Source organism: Rana temporaria, chromosome 5 (assembly GCF_905171775.1).
Source record: "Rana temporaria chromosome 5, aRanTem1.1, whole genome shotgun sequence".
Taxonomy (NCBI): domain Eukaryota; kingdom Metazoa; phylum Chordata; class Amphibia; order Anura; family Ranidae; genus Rana; species Rana temporaria.
In genome coordinates this window covers 320,041,812-320,056,773 of record NC_053493.1, presented here as the reverse complement: position 1 = coordinate 320,056,773, position 14,962 = coordinate 320,041,812, and positions in this window count along the sequence as shown.

Genomic DNA, 14,962 nt, shown 5'->3' with positions numbered 1-14,962 from the left:
TGACGTGGGGGTTCCCCCCAAATATCTATTTCAAACCCTTCGGGTCTGGTGTGGATTTTAAGGGGAACTCCACCCCAAATTAAAAAAAAAATGGTGTGGAGTTCCCCCCAAAAATCCACACCAGACCCCTTATCCGAGCACGTAACCTGGCCGGCCGCAGAAAAGAGGGGGGGACAGAGAGCGCCCCCCTCCTGAACCATACCAGGCCACTTGACGTCAACATGCCATGTTGATGGGGACATGGGCCTCATACCCACAACCCTTGCCCAGTGGTTGTGGGGGTTTTCAGACGGGGGGCTTATCAGAATCTGGAAGACCACTTTAACAAAGGGGACACCCAGATCCTGCCCCCCCCCCATGTGAATTGGTAATGGGGTACATTTTACCCCTACCATTTCACGAAGGAAGTGTAAAGAATTGTAAAAAAAACACACACACACCGTGGAAAACGGTCCTAAATAAAAAATCCAGCGGTGGTAATCCACTCTCAATCCCCACTTCCCGCTCCAACGTTTCACAGTGGCAATGTCACTGATCGTCTGTTCCCTGATATAGGGAAAGGCGATCAGTGATGTCACATGTCCAGCACCGCCCCCCTACAATTAGAAACACATATGTGGTCACACATAACCCCTACAGCGCCTCCTAGTGGTTAACTCCTAAACTGCACGGTCATTTTCACAGTTAACAATGCATTTTTATAGCATTTTTTGCTGTGAAAATGACAATGGTCCCAAAAATGTGTCAAAATTGTCCGATGTGTCCGCCATAATGTCGCAGTCACGAAAAAAATCGCTGATCGCTGCTATTAGTAGTAAAAAAGAAATATTAATAAAAATGCCATAAAACTATCCCCTATTTTGTAAACGTTATAAATTTTACGCAAACAAATCGTTAAATGCTTATTGCAATTTTTTTTACCAAAAATATGTAGAAGAATACGTATCGGCCTAAACTGAGAAAAATAAATGTTTTTTTATATCTTTTTTGGGTGTATTTAAAAGGTAAAAAATATTGATTTTTTTTCAAAATTGTCGCTTTAATTTTGTTTATAGCGCAAAAAATAAAAACCGCAGAAGTGATCAAATACCACCAAAAGAAAGCTTTATTTGTGGGAAAAAAAGGACGCCAATTTTGTTTGGGAGCCACGTCACATGACCGTGCAATTGTCAGTTAAAGTGACACAGAGTGCCGAATCGCAAAAAACTGGCCAGGTCCTTTACCTGCATATTGGTCCGGGTCTTAAGTGGTTAAAAGAACCCATTTATTAAATAAAAAATGAATCTTTACAACCCTTTTAAAGCTCTGTCCTACCTAAAAAACATTAACCTGAACCTGAACTTAGACCATCTTAGCTGTACCAGTTCCCAAAAGATTTTATTAAAGCGGGAGTTCACCCATTTCTAAAACATTTTTTTTTCTTCCCCTAGATTCCTGCTCGTTCGGTCTAGGGGAATCGGCTATTTGTATTAAAATAGGTGCAGTACTTACCCGTTTTCGAGCTGCATCTTCTTCCGTCGCTTCCGGGTATGGTCTTCGGGAGCGGGCGTTCCTTCTTGATTGACAGTCTTCCGAGAGGCTTCCGACGGTCGCATCCATCGCGTCACTCGTAGCCGAAAGAAGCCGAACGTCGGTGCGGCTCTATACTGCGCCTGCGCACCGACGTTCGGCTTCTTTCGGAAAATCGTGACGCGATGGATGCGACCGTCGGAAGCCTCTCGGAAACCTGTCAATCAAGAAGGAACGCCCATTCCCGAAGCCCATACCCGGAAGCGACGGAGAGGATGCGTCTCGTAAACGGGTAAGTACTGCACCTATTTTTAAATAAATAGCCGATTCCCCTAGTAATAACGAGCAGGAATCTAAGGGGGAAAAGTGCCCTCTAAGGGTGAACCCCCGCTTTAAGCTTGGCAGTTCCAAAATAATCTTTATATGCAGTATACTAGAACTGGGCATTGTGGTGTAATACATAATTGACAAATAAGACATGTGTGGTGTTGGTACTGAAATTTTATTTCCAAAAATGTTCAGGGGTGAAATTATTTTTTGTCACATTTACCAGTTTGATATTCCCTGTTGTGTCCCTGGATTTGTGGTATTATTATTCCATATACATCAAATGGTTACTTGCTGACTTTAATCCATCCCCTGGTAATTTCAAAATGCTGCATAGTCAGAGATACATATTAGGATAATGCTTCCATCCTGAAATATTTGCAGTTTCAATTCATTAGAGCAGAATTGGTTTGGCATGTGCTGTAGAATTAACTTGAGAGAAAAAAGGAACACGCTGTAATTGGGAATTTATTTGTTTCAGTTTGTTTACCTGCACTTTGCAAACTTTGCCCCGTTCATGAATTAATTCTATATTTATCTAAATAAGAGAAGCATGAACCTTCTCCAAATGCAGCACTTTGCTTCTGGCAACATACAAAAATATAGAGTGAAAATGATTATCCACATGTCCACCCAGCCTTTTTCTTTATTTTGAGTTTGTTGTCAATAAATACATATGTAGAGGAGCATGGTTTTCTTGTATATTATTTACTTTAACGATATGAATAAGTGTTTATTTACTTTGTTTGTTGTGTATTTATACTATTACATTACTGTTAATTAGATGTCATTGCCTATAACATGGAGATGGTTAACCTTCATTTCAGGCAAATATAATTTTTCAAAGGAGTCATCATAAACCTTCTGAAAAGTAATCAACACTACTAATATATTTAATGGCATCTAATTTCATACCGTGACATGTGAAGCATGGATAGATTGAAAAAAAACACTATAGAGATGTGAAGTGGGTTGTAGATTTCAGGTTAATTTAGACCAGGGATATGCAATTAGCGGACCTCCGGCTGTTGCAGAACTACAATTCCCATGAGGCATAGCAAGACTCTGACAGCCACAAGCATGAACCCAGAGGCAGAGGCATGATGGGACTTGTAGTTTTGCAACAGCTGGAGGTCCGCTAATTGCTTATCCCTGATTAAGACCTAGACCTCAGGTAGCAAGATCTGGTACTTTAGAATGCTTACAGAAACAGCAGGAAGCTGAGATACATAGCATAGTATACAACTAGTATCCAAAAAAACAGCTAAAAATATGTTGCAGCATACAACATTTTCTAAAGTAGCAGAAGGAATTATCCTACCAAAAATAAGAGGCTACTACAGGTTGGAGTCACTTTCTAATTTCATTGTCTACTCAAGAGGGAGTCTGTCATACCTCACAGAAATGTTTTCACTATTTGTTTAAAAGTATTGGGATGTCTGTTTTTACACGTACATGAACATTAATGGCATCCCAGTCTTTAATGGCATCCTAGTCCGTGGCGCTCAATATTGAGTTGGCCCACCTTTTGCAGCTATAACAGCTTCAACTCTTCTGAGAAAGCTGTCCACAAGGTTTAGGAGTGTGTCTATGGGAATGTTTGACCATTCTTCCAGAAGCGCATTTGTGAGGTCGGGCCCTCATGTGGATGAGATGGCCTGGCTCACAGTCTCCACTTTAATTCATCTGAAAGGTGTTTTATAAGGGTGGAGGTCAGTTTGTTCCTCCACCCCAAACTCAGTCATCCATGTCTTTATTGACCTTGCTTTGTACACTGGTGCACAGTCATGTTGGGACTGTTCCACAAAGTTAAGAGCATGAAATTGTTCAAAATATCTTGGTATGCTGATGCCTTAAGAGTTCCCTTCACTAGAACTAAGGGGCCAAGCCCAACCCCTGAAAAACAACCCCACACCATAATCTCCCCTCCACCAAAGGATTTGGACCAGTGCACAAAACAAGGTCCATAAAGACATGGATGAGCGAGTTTGGGGAGAAGGAACTTGATTGGCCTGCACCTCAAACCAATAGAACACTTTTGGGATGAATTTTAAGCGGAGATTGCGAGCCGGGCCTTCTCGTCCACATTGGCACCTGGCTTCACAAATGTGCTTCTGGAAGAATGGTCAAACATTCCCATATACACACTCCTAAACCTTATGGACAGCCTTCCCAGAAGAGTTGAAGCCTATGTAGCTGCAAAGTGTGGGCCAACTCAATACTGAACCCTACTGACTAAGACAGGGATGCCATTAAAGTTCATGTGAGTATAAAGGCAGACGTCCCAATACTTTTAGTAATATAGTGTATCCTAACCCAACTAAAACATTCTGAAGCTACAAGATTTGGAAGTGTAGCCCATTTCGCTTCATGTAAACTTTGTTTTACATTTGTATTTGGAGCTTAAAGGGGAGTTCCACCCACAATTTCACTTTTTAAATATAAATACCCCTGTAATACACAAGCTTAATGTATTCTAGTAAAGTTAGTCTGTAAACTAAGGTCCGTTTGGTTGTTACAGCATTTATAATCTAGAAATAGACCGTGGCCATCTTAAGTGTGGGCATCATGAAGCCAGACTGTATGACTTCCTGGATTTCAGCTTTGCATATCTTGCACATGCTCAGTGCACAAGCGATGTAATAGGTTTCAGTCAGGTTTGCAAGGACTACTGGGAAACATGATGCCTATCACAGAAACCCTTGCAAATAGCCTAGGCAAATAAGGAGGAGGAAGTAATGAAGGACTTCAAAAGAAAGGTATTTACAAGCAACAAATTAAATAAATATTGTCCATTCTGAACACTATGAGATTAGAGCATGCAGCACAGACAAACATAAAAAAATGGGTGGAACTCCACTTTAAAGACAGCACAAAAAACCTGAGCAGGGCTTCAGGCAGTAATTATTAAAGTGGTTGTAAACCTCAGATATGAAAAATGAACAAAGCACATCCCACTATAGTGTGTACTAACCTAAATCCAAAGTACAGAGTCTGGTTCCTCTTTGACCTCCTCTATCGCTGCTAGCTGCATGACCCACTCCTAATAGATTAAGCCTCCCAGGAGATGGTCCATGTCCCCTTCAGCACACAGCAGATGACACATACCCTTCAGCTGTTTTTCTGAGCCTGTGAAGTGGGGGTTGCACCACTTTCTGCTGTGTGGTCTAGCTCTGAAGTGTATGTGACATCAGATCCCCAACCCCTGATTTCTCCTGCTGAGAGGGCAGCAGATAAACAGGTGCAACTTATGTAGAGGGATTTGTTTAATCTCTCTGTATAACCTGAGGATAGAAATTTTACTGGGTATATGTAAGGGTTTACAATCACTTTAACCACTTGACCTCCGGAAGATAACTGCATTACTTTAACTGACAATTGTGCGGTCGTGAAAGGCTGTAGCCAAATAAAATGTATGTCCTTTTTTTCCCCACAAATAGAGCTTTCTTTTGGTGGTATTTGATCACCTCTGTGGGTTTTTATTTGCGCTACAAACAAAAATATCTAATATTTTATAATAGCAGCGGTGGGCGGGGCAGATAGGTGACAGACATAGAGAGTGCGCTGACAGGCAGGAAGGAAGGGGTGAAGGGGGAGAGAGGAGAGCAGGGCAGCGTATGACGGAGGGACAAACTCTGACCGCTGTGGTCAGGGCTCAGTAGCTTATGATTATTGTGGTCAGTATAGAGAGGGCATACAGGAAGTGGCAGGTACAGGGAGTTTTTTTTACAGTTTAGAGGGGGGCAGGTTACACAGCACAAGCACTGTGCTGTTTAATCTACTTTAAAGTACCAGGATGTGTATTTTTGGGGGGGTTAAACACTTTAACTGTGTGCCTAGCCAGTGATTTCTCACTGTGGGGGACGTGCTTGGACTTGATCCATGTCTCTGCTTTGCAGGAACACAGGAGTAATGCCTTGCCTACTGACAGAACGCCAATCTGCCTTGTTTACATAGTCAGATTGAAGTTCTGGTTCTCTGCCTAATGATTGGCGGGTGCTGGCAGGCATTGAGACCATGGTACCCACAGATCAGCTCCCACTGTGTCTAATCACAGCGAGAGCAGGTCCCCAGCGGCAAGCATGTGTGCCCCAGACCCCAAAGTGCAAGATCACATACTAGGTATGTGATGCTGCACAGGAGAGCCACCCTGCCGCTATATAGATACAGTAGTTCATGTTGTTCTGCTGTATTCGATCATGGGCACACCCCCACCTCCATGGGTAAAACTCACCACTATAGGACCGCTGGTCCAAGCTATATAACATCTAAAGCCTCATACACACGATCGGACTTCCAACTGACTTTTCCGTGGATTTTGCTACGAAGGGCGTTGTCCGTGAATATGGTATGCATACACATGGCAGGACTTTTTCAGCCAACAAACACGAACGTAGTGACGTAATAGATGTACTACGTGCTTTTTCTTCTCTTTACCACCCTTTGGGCAATTTCTGCTATTGTTGTCTGATCTTTAGCATTGGTTCTGAGCATACGTGTTTGTACTTTGGACTTTAGTCTGATGGACTTGTGTACACACGATCGGATTAGACGACGTAGGACATTTGTTGCCGGAAAGTTTGTCTGTTCTCACAGCGAACATTTGTCCGATGAAAAACCCAAAAAGTATGTCCGATGGAGCATACACATGGTCTGATTGTCCACAAAAACAGGTCCATCAGACAATTGTTGTCAAAAAGTCAGATCGTGTGTACGGGCCTTGTTGTACACCTTTGTATTGGCAAGCTAATGGTGCATGTGTCCCTATAGCTGCTCCTTTTGCGCCAGTGTTGTGGTATTCTAGTCTGTTGCATGCCGGGTGGTGGACAATCAGCATGCTATAACTATCTATATATATTTGTATATTATTTATTGTAAGATTTATTGTTTGTTTTTTATCCATGTAGAATGTATGCCTAAGCTCCTGAAGAAGTGCCTATGCGTATAACATGTAGAGCTGAGCCACAGCACGCCTACACCAGGCCTGATGGAACACTGTTAATGGTCTTATCTAGGATGCTCTTACAACTATTCAGGATACAGGTCTCTTTGGTTTATCTGGTGGTGTGATGTATATCATCTAGGCAATATCACCATTGTAAATTGTTAGCAATGTTTGTCTAATTTTCTTTTAAATACTGTATATACTCGAGTATAAGCTGAGTTTTTCAGCCCTTTTTTTAGGGCTGAAAATACAGCTCTCAGCTTATACTCGAGTCAGTGTACCTTTGGTGTCCAATTTTTAAAACTCGCTGCTTCCTACTGGTCCCGTTCCGTAATAGGCATTTGACACTGTGTTCAGTGTTTCGCCTATCACGGACGTTCTCTTGTCCGAGGATGAAAGAACGTCCGTGATTGGTGGAACACTGAACAAAGTGTGTGCTGGGAAACTGAGTCCGAGAATGAAAGAACATCCGTGATTGATGGAACACTGAACAAAGTGTGTGCTGGGAAACTGAGTCCGAGAATGAAAGAACATCCGTGATAGGCGGAACACTGAACACAGTGTCAAACACCTATCACTGAACGGGACGGGACGGGACCAGGAAGAAGCCGCAAGTTTTAAAAAATAGACGCCCGCAGCACAGCCTGTCAAGAATTTCAGGTACGCTGCAATGGGCAAAGTAAGGTTGTAATGGGCAAAGTGAGGTTGTAATGGGCAAAGTGAGGTAATGGGCACAGTAAGGTAATGTGCATAGTGAGGATGGACACAGTGAGCATGGGCACAGTGGGGATGGGCACAGTGAGGTTGTAATGGGCAAAGTGAGGTTGTAATGGGCAAAGTGAGGTTGTAATGGGCAAAGTGAGGTTGTAATGGGCACAGTGAGGTAATGGGCACAGTAAGGTAATGTGCATAGTGAGGATGGACACAGTGAGCATGGGCACAGTGGGGAAGGGCACAGTGAGGTTGTAATGGGCACAATGAGGTTGCAATGGGTACAGTTAGGAATGCAAATAGGCACAGTGAAGCGCGCAAACAGGCACAGTGAGGCACGCAAATGGGCATTGTTGACCCTTTTTTCCGCTTACAGTGGCTGCTGCATTCTCACCTACGCTTATACTCGAGTCAATATGTTTCCCCATTTTTTTTGTGGTAAAATTATGTGCCTCGGCTTATATTCGGGTCGGATTATAGGCAAGTATATACAGTAATTGTTTTCTAATAGAGATGTTTAACTTTTAACTATGTGTATCTCAGTGCCTACAAAGTCCAGTGTTAATATTTTCAAAACAGTATTCCAGGTTACAGTATGAATCAAATTTCACAAATGCTAAACTCAAGTACAATGGAAATAATGTTATGTTCACTTTATATTCTTGACAATCCCCCTTTGGGTAACGTATACAGAAACATGCTAATGATGTATAGGTTCACTTGGTTTGTTTATCAGAATCTCTTGATAAATGTTGAAAAACTGACATTTATAGAGGCGTCTTAATTAAAAATCAGCCAGTTACAACTCCCCACACACCAGTCCTCCTTTGCATGCATATAAAGGATCCTAGTACTGTTATCATGTATCTGTCAGGCCTCGTACACACGACAGAGATTCTCGGCAGAATTCACCGAGAAACTCGGTCAAAACCCGGATTCTGCCGAGAATCTCTGTCGTCTGTACAGTTTTGGCTCGATGGAGCCGCCGAGGAACTCGACGAGAAAATAGAGAACATGTTCTCTATTTTCTCGTTGTCCTCGTTCTTCTATGGGAGAAGCCGGCCCGCCGAGCTCCTCGGCGGCTTCATCCCAAAACTCGACGAGGAACTCGACGTGCCAAGCACGTCGAGTTCCTCTGTCGTGTGTACGGGGCCTCAAACTTGCAGGACATCTTTATCACATTGAAACACCAGGGATCGTATTGCTTAAATATTTCATTGATATACTGTAACTGCATAACCTTCAGCTTTTTATGTCCTGGGTTAGTGGTGCTTGTTGTTTTAGTTTTCTTTATAGGTGATGTCTGGCTGTCTTCACATCTGTTTAGTATGTTCTTTAACCGGTTCCTGACAGGTTTTACACAGATGCACTGCGGCAGAATGGCTACCCTGGTCGAACTCCCCTACGGGTACCTCCTTATCTTTTTCGGCCACCAGAGGGCGGCAGGCACATGTGCGCACCCACTGCATGAGCACCAGCACAGGGATTTGTATGTGTCAACACAAATTCCCATGCTATCAGGGAAGAGGAAACATATTGTTTGTGCCTACTAATTAGCAAAAAATATGTCTCCACTCCTAGCCACTCCCATCCCCACACAGTTAGAACACACTAAGGAAACACACAGTTAATCCCTTGATTGCCCCATAGTGTTAACCCCTTCCCTGCCAGTGACATTTTCACAGTAATCAGTGCATTTTTATAGCACTGATCACTGTATAATTGTCAATGGTCCCAAAAAAGGCAGCACCGTGGTGTAGTGGTTAGCACTTTCACCTAGCAGCAAAAGGGTCGCTGGTTCAAATCCCGACCACAACACCATCTGCTTGGAGTTTTCATGATCTCCCTGTGTCTGCGTGGGTTTCCTTTGGGTACTCCGGTTTCCTCCCACACTCCAAAGACATGCTGGTAGGTTAATTGGATCCTGGCTAAATTGGCCCAGTATATATGTGTGTACGACTGTGTGTCCCAAGCGTGTCAAGATCCTACGGGGTAAATTGACCGCACCAGCCGGGAAGACACTGGCTGCAAAAAAAGAGCCTGGAGGTGATTCAGTTCGCATGTGTAGCGCTATACAAGTCAGTCATTCATTCAAAAAAGTGTCAAAAGTGTCCAGATCACAAAATAATAAAAATGCCATAAATCTTTCCCCTATTTTGTAGACGCTATAACTTTTGTGCAAACCAATCAATATACGCTTATTGTGATTTATTTTACCAAAAATATGTAGAAGTATATATATTGGCCTAAACTGAAGAAGACATTTTTTTTTTTTTTTTTTTTTAATTTTGAGGATAATTATAGCAATTTTTTTTTTTTTCAAAATTGTCGCTCTTTTTTTGTTTATAGCGCAAACAATAAAAAAAAACACAGAGGTGATCAAATATCACCAAAAGAGAGCTCTATTTGTGGGGAAAAAAAGAACACCATTTTGTTTGGGTACAACATTGCACGACCGCACAATTTTCAGTTAAAGCGACGCAGTGCCAAATTGTAAAAAGTGCTCTGGTCAGGAAGGGGGTAAAATGTTCCAGGGCTGAAGTGGTTAATCAAGTTCATATTTATTTAATTTCAAGAATGTTTTACAAACTACAGATTATCACCTAAAGAGAATCTGTTGACTCAACACTAAAGTAATATGAACAAGCAGTAAAAGCACTTTAAAACAAACCCTGTAGCTTTGAACAGTGCAGAGAAAAGTATCCTCTAAGTTTACAAGGAGGCACATAAACACCCCCTAATGTAAACATACAGCAAATGATTCAAATGAAACTTGCAGTGCCAACCGTCGGTTGCAGTGTAGGAAGCTGGCATCAGTACACCATTCAGAGGTGTAAGGCCCCTTTCACACTGAGGCGGGAGCAGTATCGGTGGTAAAGTGCCGCTATTTTAAGTGGCGCTTTACCACCAATTTTGCAATGCTATCCAGCCACTAGTGGGGCGGTTTATCCCCTCCTATCGGCTGAGAAAGGGTTAAAAAACACTGCAAAGTGCCTCTGCAGAGGCAGTTTGCCGGCGGTATAGCCACGGTGTCCCATTGATTTCAATCGGCAGGAGCGGTGGAAGAACGGTATACACACTGCTCCAAAGATGCAGCTAGCAAGACTTTTTTTACCGTCCTGCTAGCGCACCGCTCCAGTGTGAAAGCCCTCGGGGGTTTCACACTGGAGACACAGCAGTGGCTCTCTCAGGTCGGTTTGAAGGCGCTATTTTTTTTGCGCGATAGCACCTGCAAAACGACCCAGTGTGAAAGGGGTCTAAGAGCATTATCAAAAAGAATAAAAGGCACCACTCACAAACCCAGTACATTAGTATGTAGATGAATGCGGCCTCTCTGACCAAGCCCCGGATGAAACATGTCAGGGAGGTGTGGCTGGAGCTGCGCTGGCTGAGGGCCCATTCATCTACATACACTGGTTTGGTGAGCACCACCTTTTCTTCTCTGATAATACACAGCAAATGATTATTATCATTATTATTCAAGATGTATATAGCGCCAACAGTTTGAACGGCACTTCATAACACAAGGGCAATCGGTACATATATGATACAATTCAATATAGAAGGAATAAAGAGGACCCTGCTAGTTAGAGGTTACAATCTAAAAGGGAGGTTCAAGTGCTACAAAAGGTAATAACTGTGAGGGATGAGCTGATGGAGAAAACAAAAGTACAGTTGTATGGTGGTTGCCGTTTTGCTTTTAAATTCTTAATATTTTGAATTGTATTTGTTGGGTGAGCGGTGAGTCTGGCAGATGTTTTTAAGCTGCTATTAACGAACCGAAACACAACTTTAGAGTCCTTTTTGTTTTCTTTGAGAATTAATTACTTCACTAGAGAGGTTAGAGATAACTTGTTTTAAAGCTCTTTTACTGCTTGTCAATAATATGTCAATAATTTAATGTACATAGTCTAACCATAGATGCACTTTAATAATCTTGTAGGGCCCTTTCACACTGATGCGGTAAGCATATTTTTAGTTTGTTTTACTGCATTTTGATGAATTCCAGTGAAACGCACACTGCATTTTTAATACACTTTTAATGCATGTATTATCATTTTCTGGATATTATATCACTTCCTATCTCCATTTTGTGGATTTTGTGAGGAGAGTTGTGTGGTGTGATTTCTGCTGTTAAAAAATTACATTTTCTTTTTGGAGGCTTATCCTGGTCATGGCTTAGAACAATATGCTTAATTGCAGGAGAAGAACAAGAAGATAGTGGGTGCATACTATTTTTCTACACCGTGATTCAAAGGGAGAGGTTTGGATGCTATGTGAAGAGCTAAGAGTACATCCTGAAAAATTCAGGAATTACACAAGGCTGGCTAATTAAAGAGTTCACGTTATAATGTTTATTTAAGGATTATGATCAAACTACTAACCTAGGGTTAGAATTTGTACAGCAGTTAATTAGAGTTAGGATGTAGATTAGGATTACAAACTAGGATTAGGGTTAGCACTAAGATTAGAACTGTAATAAACTAGGGTTAGGGTTAGGACAGTAAACCAAGGATTAAGGTATTTGTTATTACATTGTTGGTGTGGCATACATTTGTTAATTTTTTTAATTTACTAACTTTTATATACAGTACAGGCCAAAAGTTTGGACACACCTTCTCATTCAAAGAGTTTTCTTTATTTTCATGACTATGAAAATTGTAGATTCACACTGAGTGTATCAAAACTAAATATAAAATATATATATATATATATATTTCATTTTCTAGGTTCTTCAAAGTAGCCACCTTTTGCTTTGATTACTGCTTGGCACACTCTTAGTCACCTGGCGCAGCACCCCGTCACTCTCCTTCTTGGTCGAATAGCCCTTACACAGCCTGGAGGTGTGTTTGGGGTCATTGTCCTGTTGAAAAATAAATGATGGTCCAACTAAACGAAAACCGGATGGAATAGCATGCCGCTGCAAGATGCTGTGGTAGCCATGCTGGTTCAGTATGCCTTCAATTTTGAATAAATCCCCAACAGTGTCACCAGCAAAGCACCCCCACACCATCACACCTCCTCCTCCATGCTTCATGGTGGGAACCAGGCATGTAGAGCCCATCCGTTCACCTTTTCTACGTCGCACAAAGACACGGGGGTTGGAACCAAAGATCTCAAGTTTGGACTCATCAGACCAAAGCACAGATTTCCACTGGTCTAATGTCCATTCCTTGTGTTCTTTAGCCCAAACAAGTCTCTTCTGCTTGTTGCCTTTCTTTAGCAGTGGTTTCCTAGCAGATATTCTACCATGAAGGCCTGATTCACACAGTCTCCTCTTAACAGTTCTAGAGATGTGTCTGCTGCAAAGGGTGGCTACTTTGAAGAACCTAGAATATGAAATATATTTTCAGTTGTTTCTCACTTTTTTGTTATGTATAATTCCACATGTGTTCATTCATAGTTTTGATGCCTTCAGTGTGAATCTACAATTTTCATAGTCATGAAAATAAAGAAAACTCTTTGAATGAGAAGGTGTGTCCAAACTTTTGGTCTGTACTTTATATATTTCCTCAATCTGAAAATGTTGTTTTCAGGTTTGATCATCTTGTTGGGCTGTTAAATGCATCGTTGCTGCAACAGCATAAACATTTCTGTGAATCCATACCTCCATGTGAGTGTTTGGTTAACACTCTATGATAAGTTCATAGAGATTAAACATGTGCAGAACATTTCATTCTGAATTAACGAAATGCAATAGTACCGAATTTGTATGAATCTGAAATAACGGAAAAAATATTTGGACCGATTTCGAATTTGAATCGATTTGAATAGTTTTCAAATCAATTTCAAATAGTTTTAGAATTTGAAAAGTTTTTGAATTCGAATAGTTTTCCAATTTCCAAACATAATAAAATATAATAGAAAAAAATTGTACAGAATAGAAAAGGATATAACAGAAATTAAAATAATATAATATAATAGAGTAAAACAGAACAAAATAAAATAATAGAATAGAATATACTTTAATAGAATAGATTAGAATAAACAAAACAAACAATATAATGGAAAAAAAAGAAGGAAAATAACCATTTCACAAAATTCAAACAGAATCAATTTGAATTTGAATAGAAAAGAAAAAATTAGAATAGAATAGAAAATAACAGAATAGCAACGAAAAAACAGAACGGAATAGAAAGAACAACCATCTTTCAAAAATTTCGAATTTTGATTAGAATACATTTTAATAGAATAGGATAAACAAATAGAAAAATAATAGAATTCAATAACAATAGAATAGAAAAGAATATAACCATTTCCCCAAATTCAAATCAATTACAATTTGAATAGAAAAGAAAAGAATAGATTAAGATAGGAAAATATTTATATTATATAATATTCTGTTATTATCTATTCTATTCTTTTTGATTCTATTTAAATTTCTATTCAATTTTTTTATTATATTATTTTCTATTCTATTCTTTTCTATTTGAATTTCAGAAGATGGTTATATTCTTTTTTTTTTTTCTATTCCTTTTTTTTCTGTTTTACTATATTATATTCTATCATTTTATTGTCTGTTATTCTTTTTTCTCTATTATATTTTTTTTCTATTCAATTCCTTTATTTTCTATACTATTTTATTTTCTCTGTAAATTGGAAAACTATTCAAATTTGAAAACACCAATCGAATTTGAAAGCTATTCACATTTAACAAACGTTTTGAATTTGAAAACATTTCGAAGTTGAAAACTATTAGAAATTGATTCAAAACGGATTAGAATCAATTCAAATTCAGTCTCTGAAAATTTGAATAAATTCGAATAAACAAATTCCGAAAATGTATTAAAGGGGTTAAACAAATTTAACTAAACAAATTTATGTAAATAACGTTTTCGTTCTGCACATGTCTATTAAAGATGTACATTATGTTACTTAGAAACACAAATGATCATTGTGTTCAGAAAGCAGAGGTGTTTGCTGTCAGAATACAAAATCATTATTCACAAAGTCTCCTTCTTTTCGTAATAAAAATATATTTTAAATTCGAAAATGGCAAAATAGAAAGCTGCAGCTCTTTACAGACACTAGACCGCTTCCTGCATAGGCCCAAATCCCTGGCCTCGAGTATGCAGGACACCTCGCCAGACCCTGCAGAGATGGACAGGGACACGCTCCTACAGATCCCATCCGCTCCAACCACAGGGATGTTGGCCCCCCTGGCAGTAAAAATCCTGGACATTAACCTGCAAGCCCTCCTGAGAAGCCCAACGTGCACCATTACCAGAGAGGGGGGAAACTTGCTCAGGAACTGAGTGGTGAGATAACACACATAGGGGAATGTTCTGATGCTCTAGAAACTAAGTTTGATGAACTAGTACAGTATGTTCATGTTCTAGAAGAAGATAATGCCAGTTCCCAGCAAGAAGATTTGGAGAATAGGGAACGCTGCCAAAATCTGCGTATTAGGGGCTTCCCCGAATCTGTGGGGGACTGAGAGATTCACCCCTATCTACTAAGTCTCTTCAA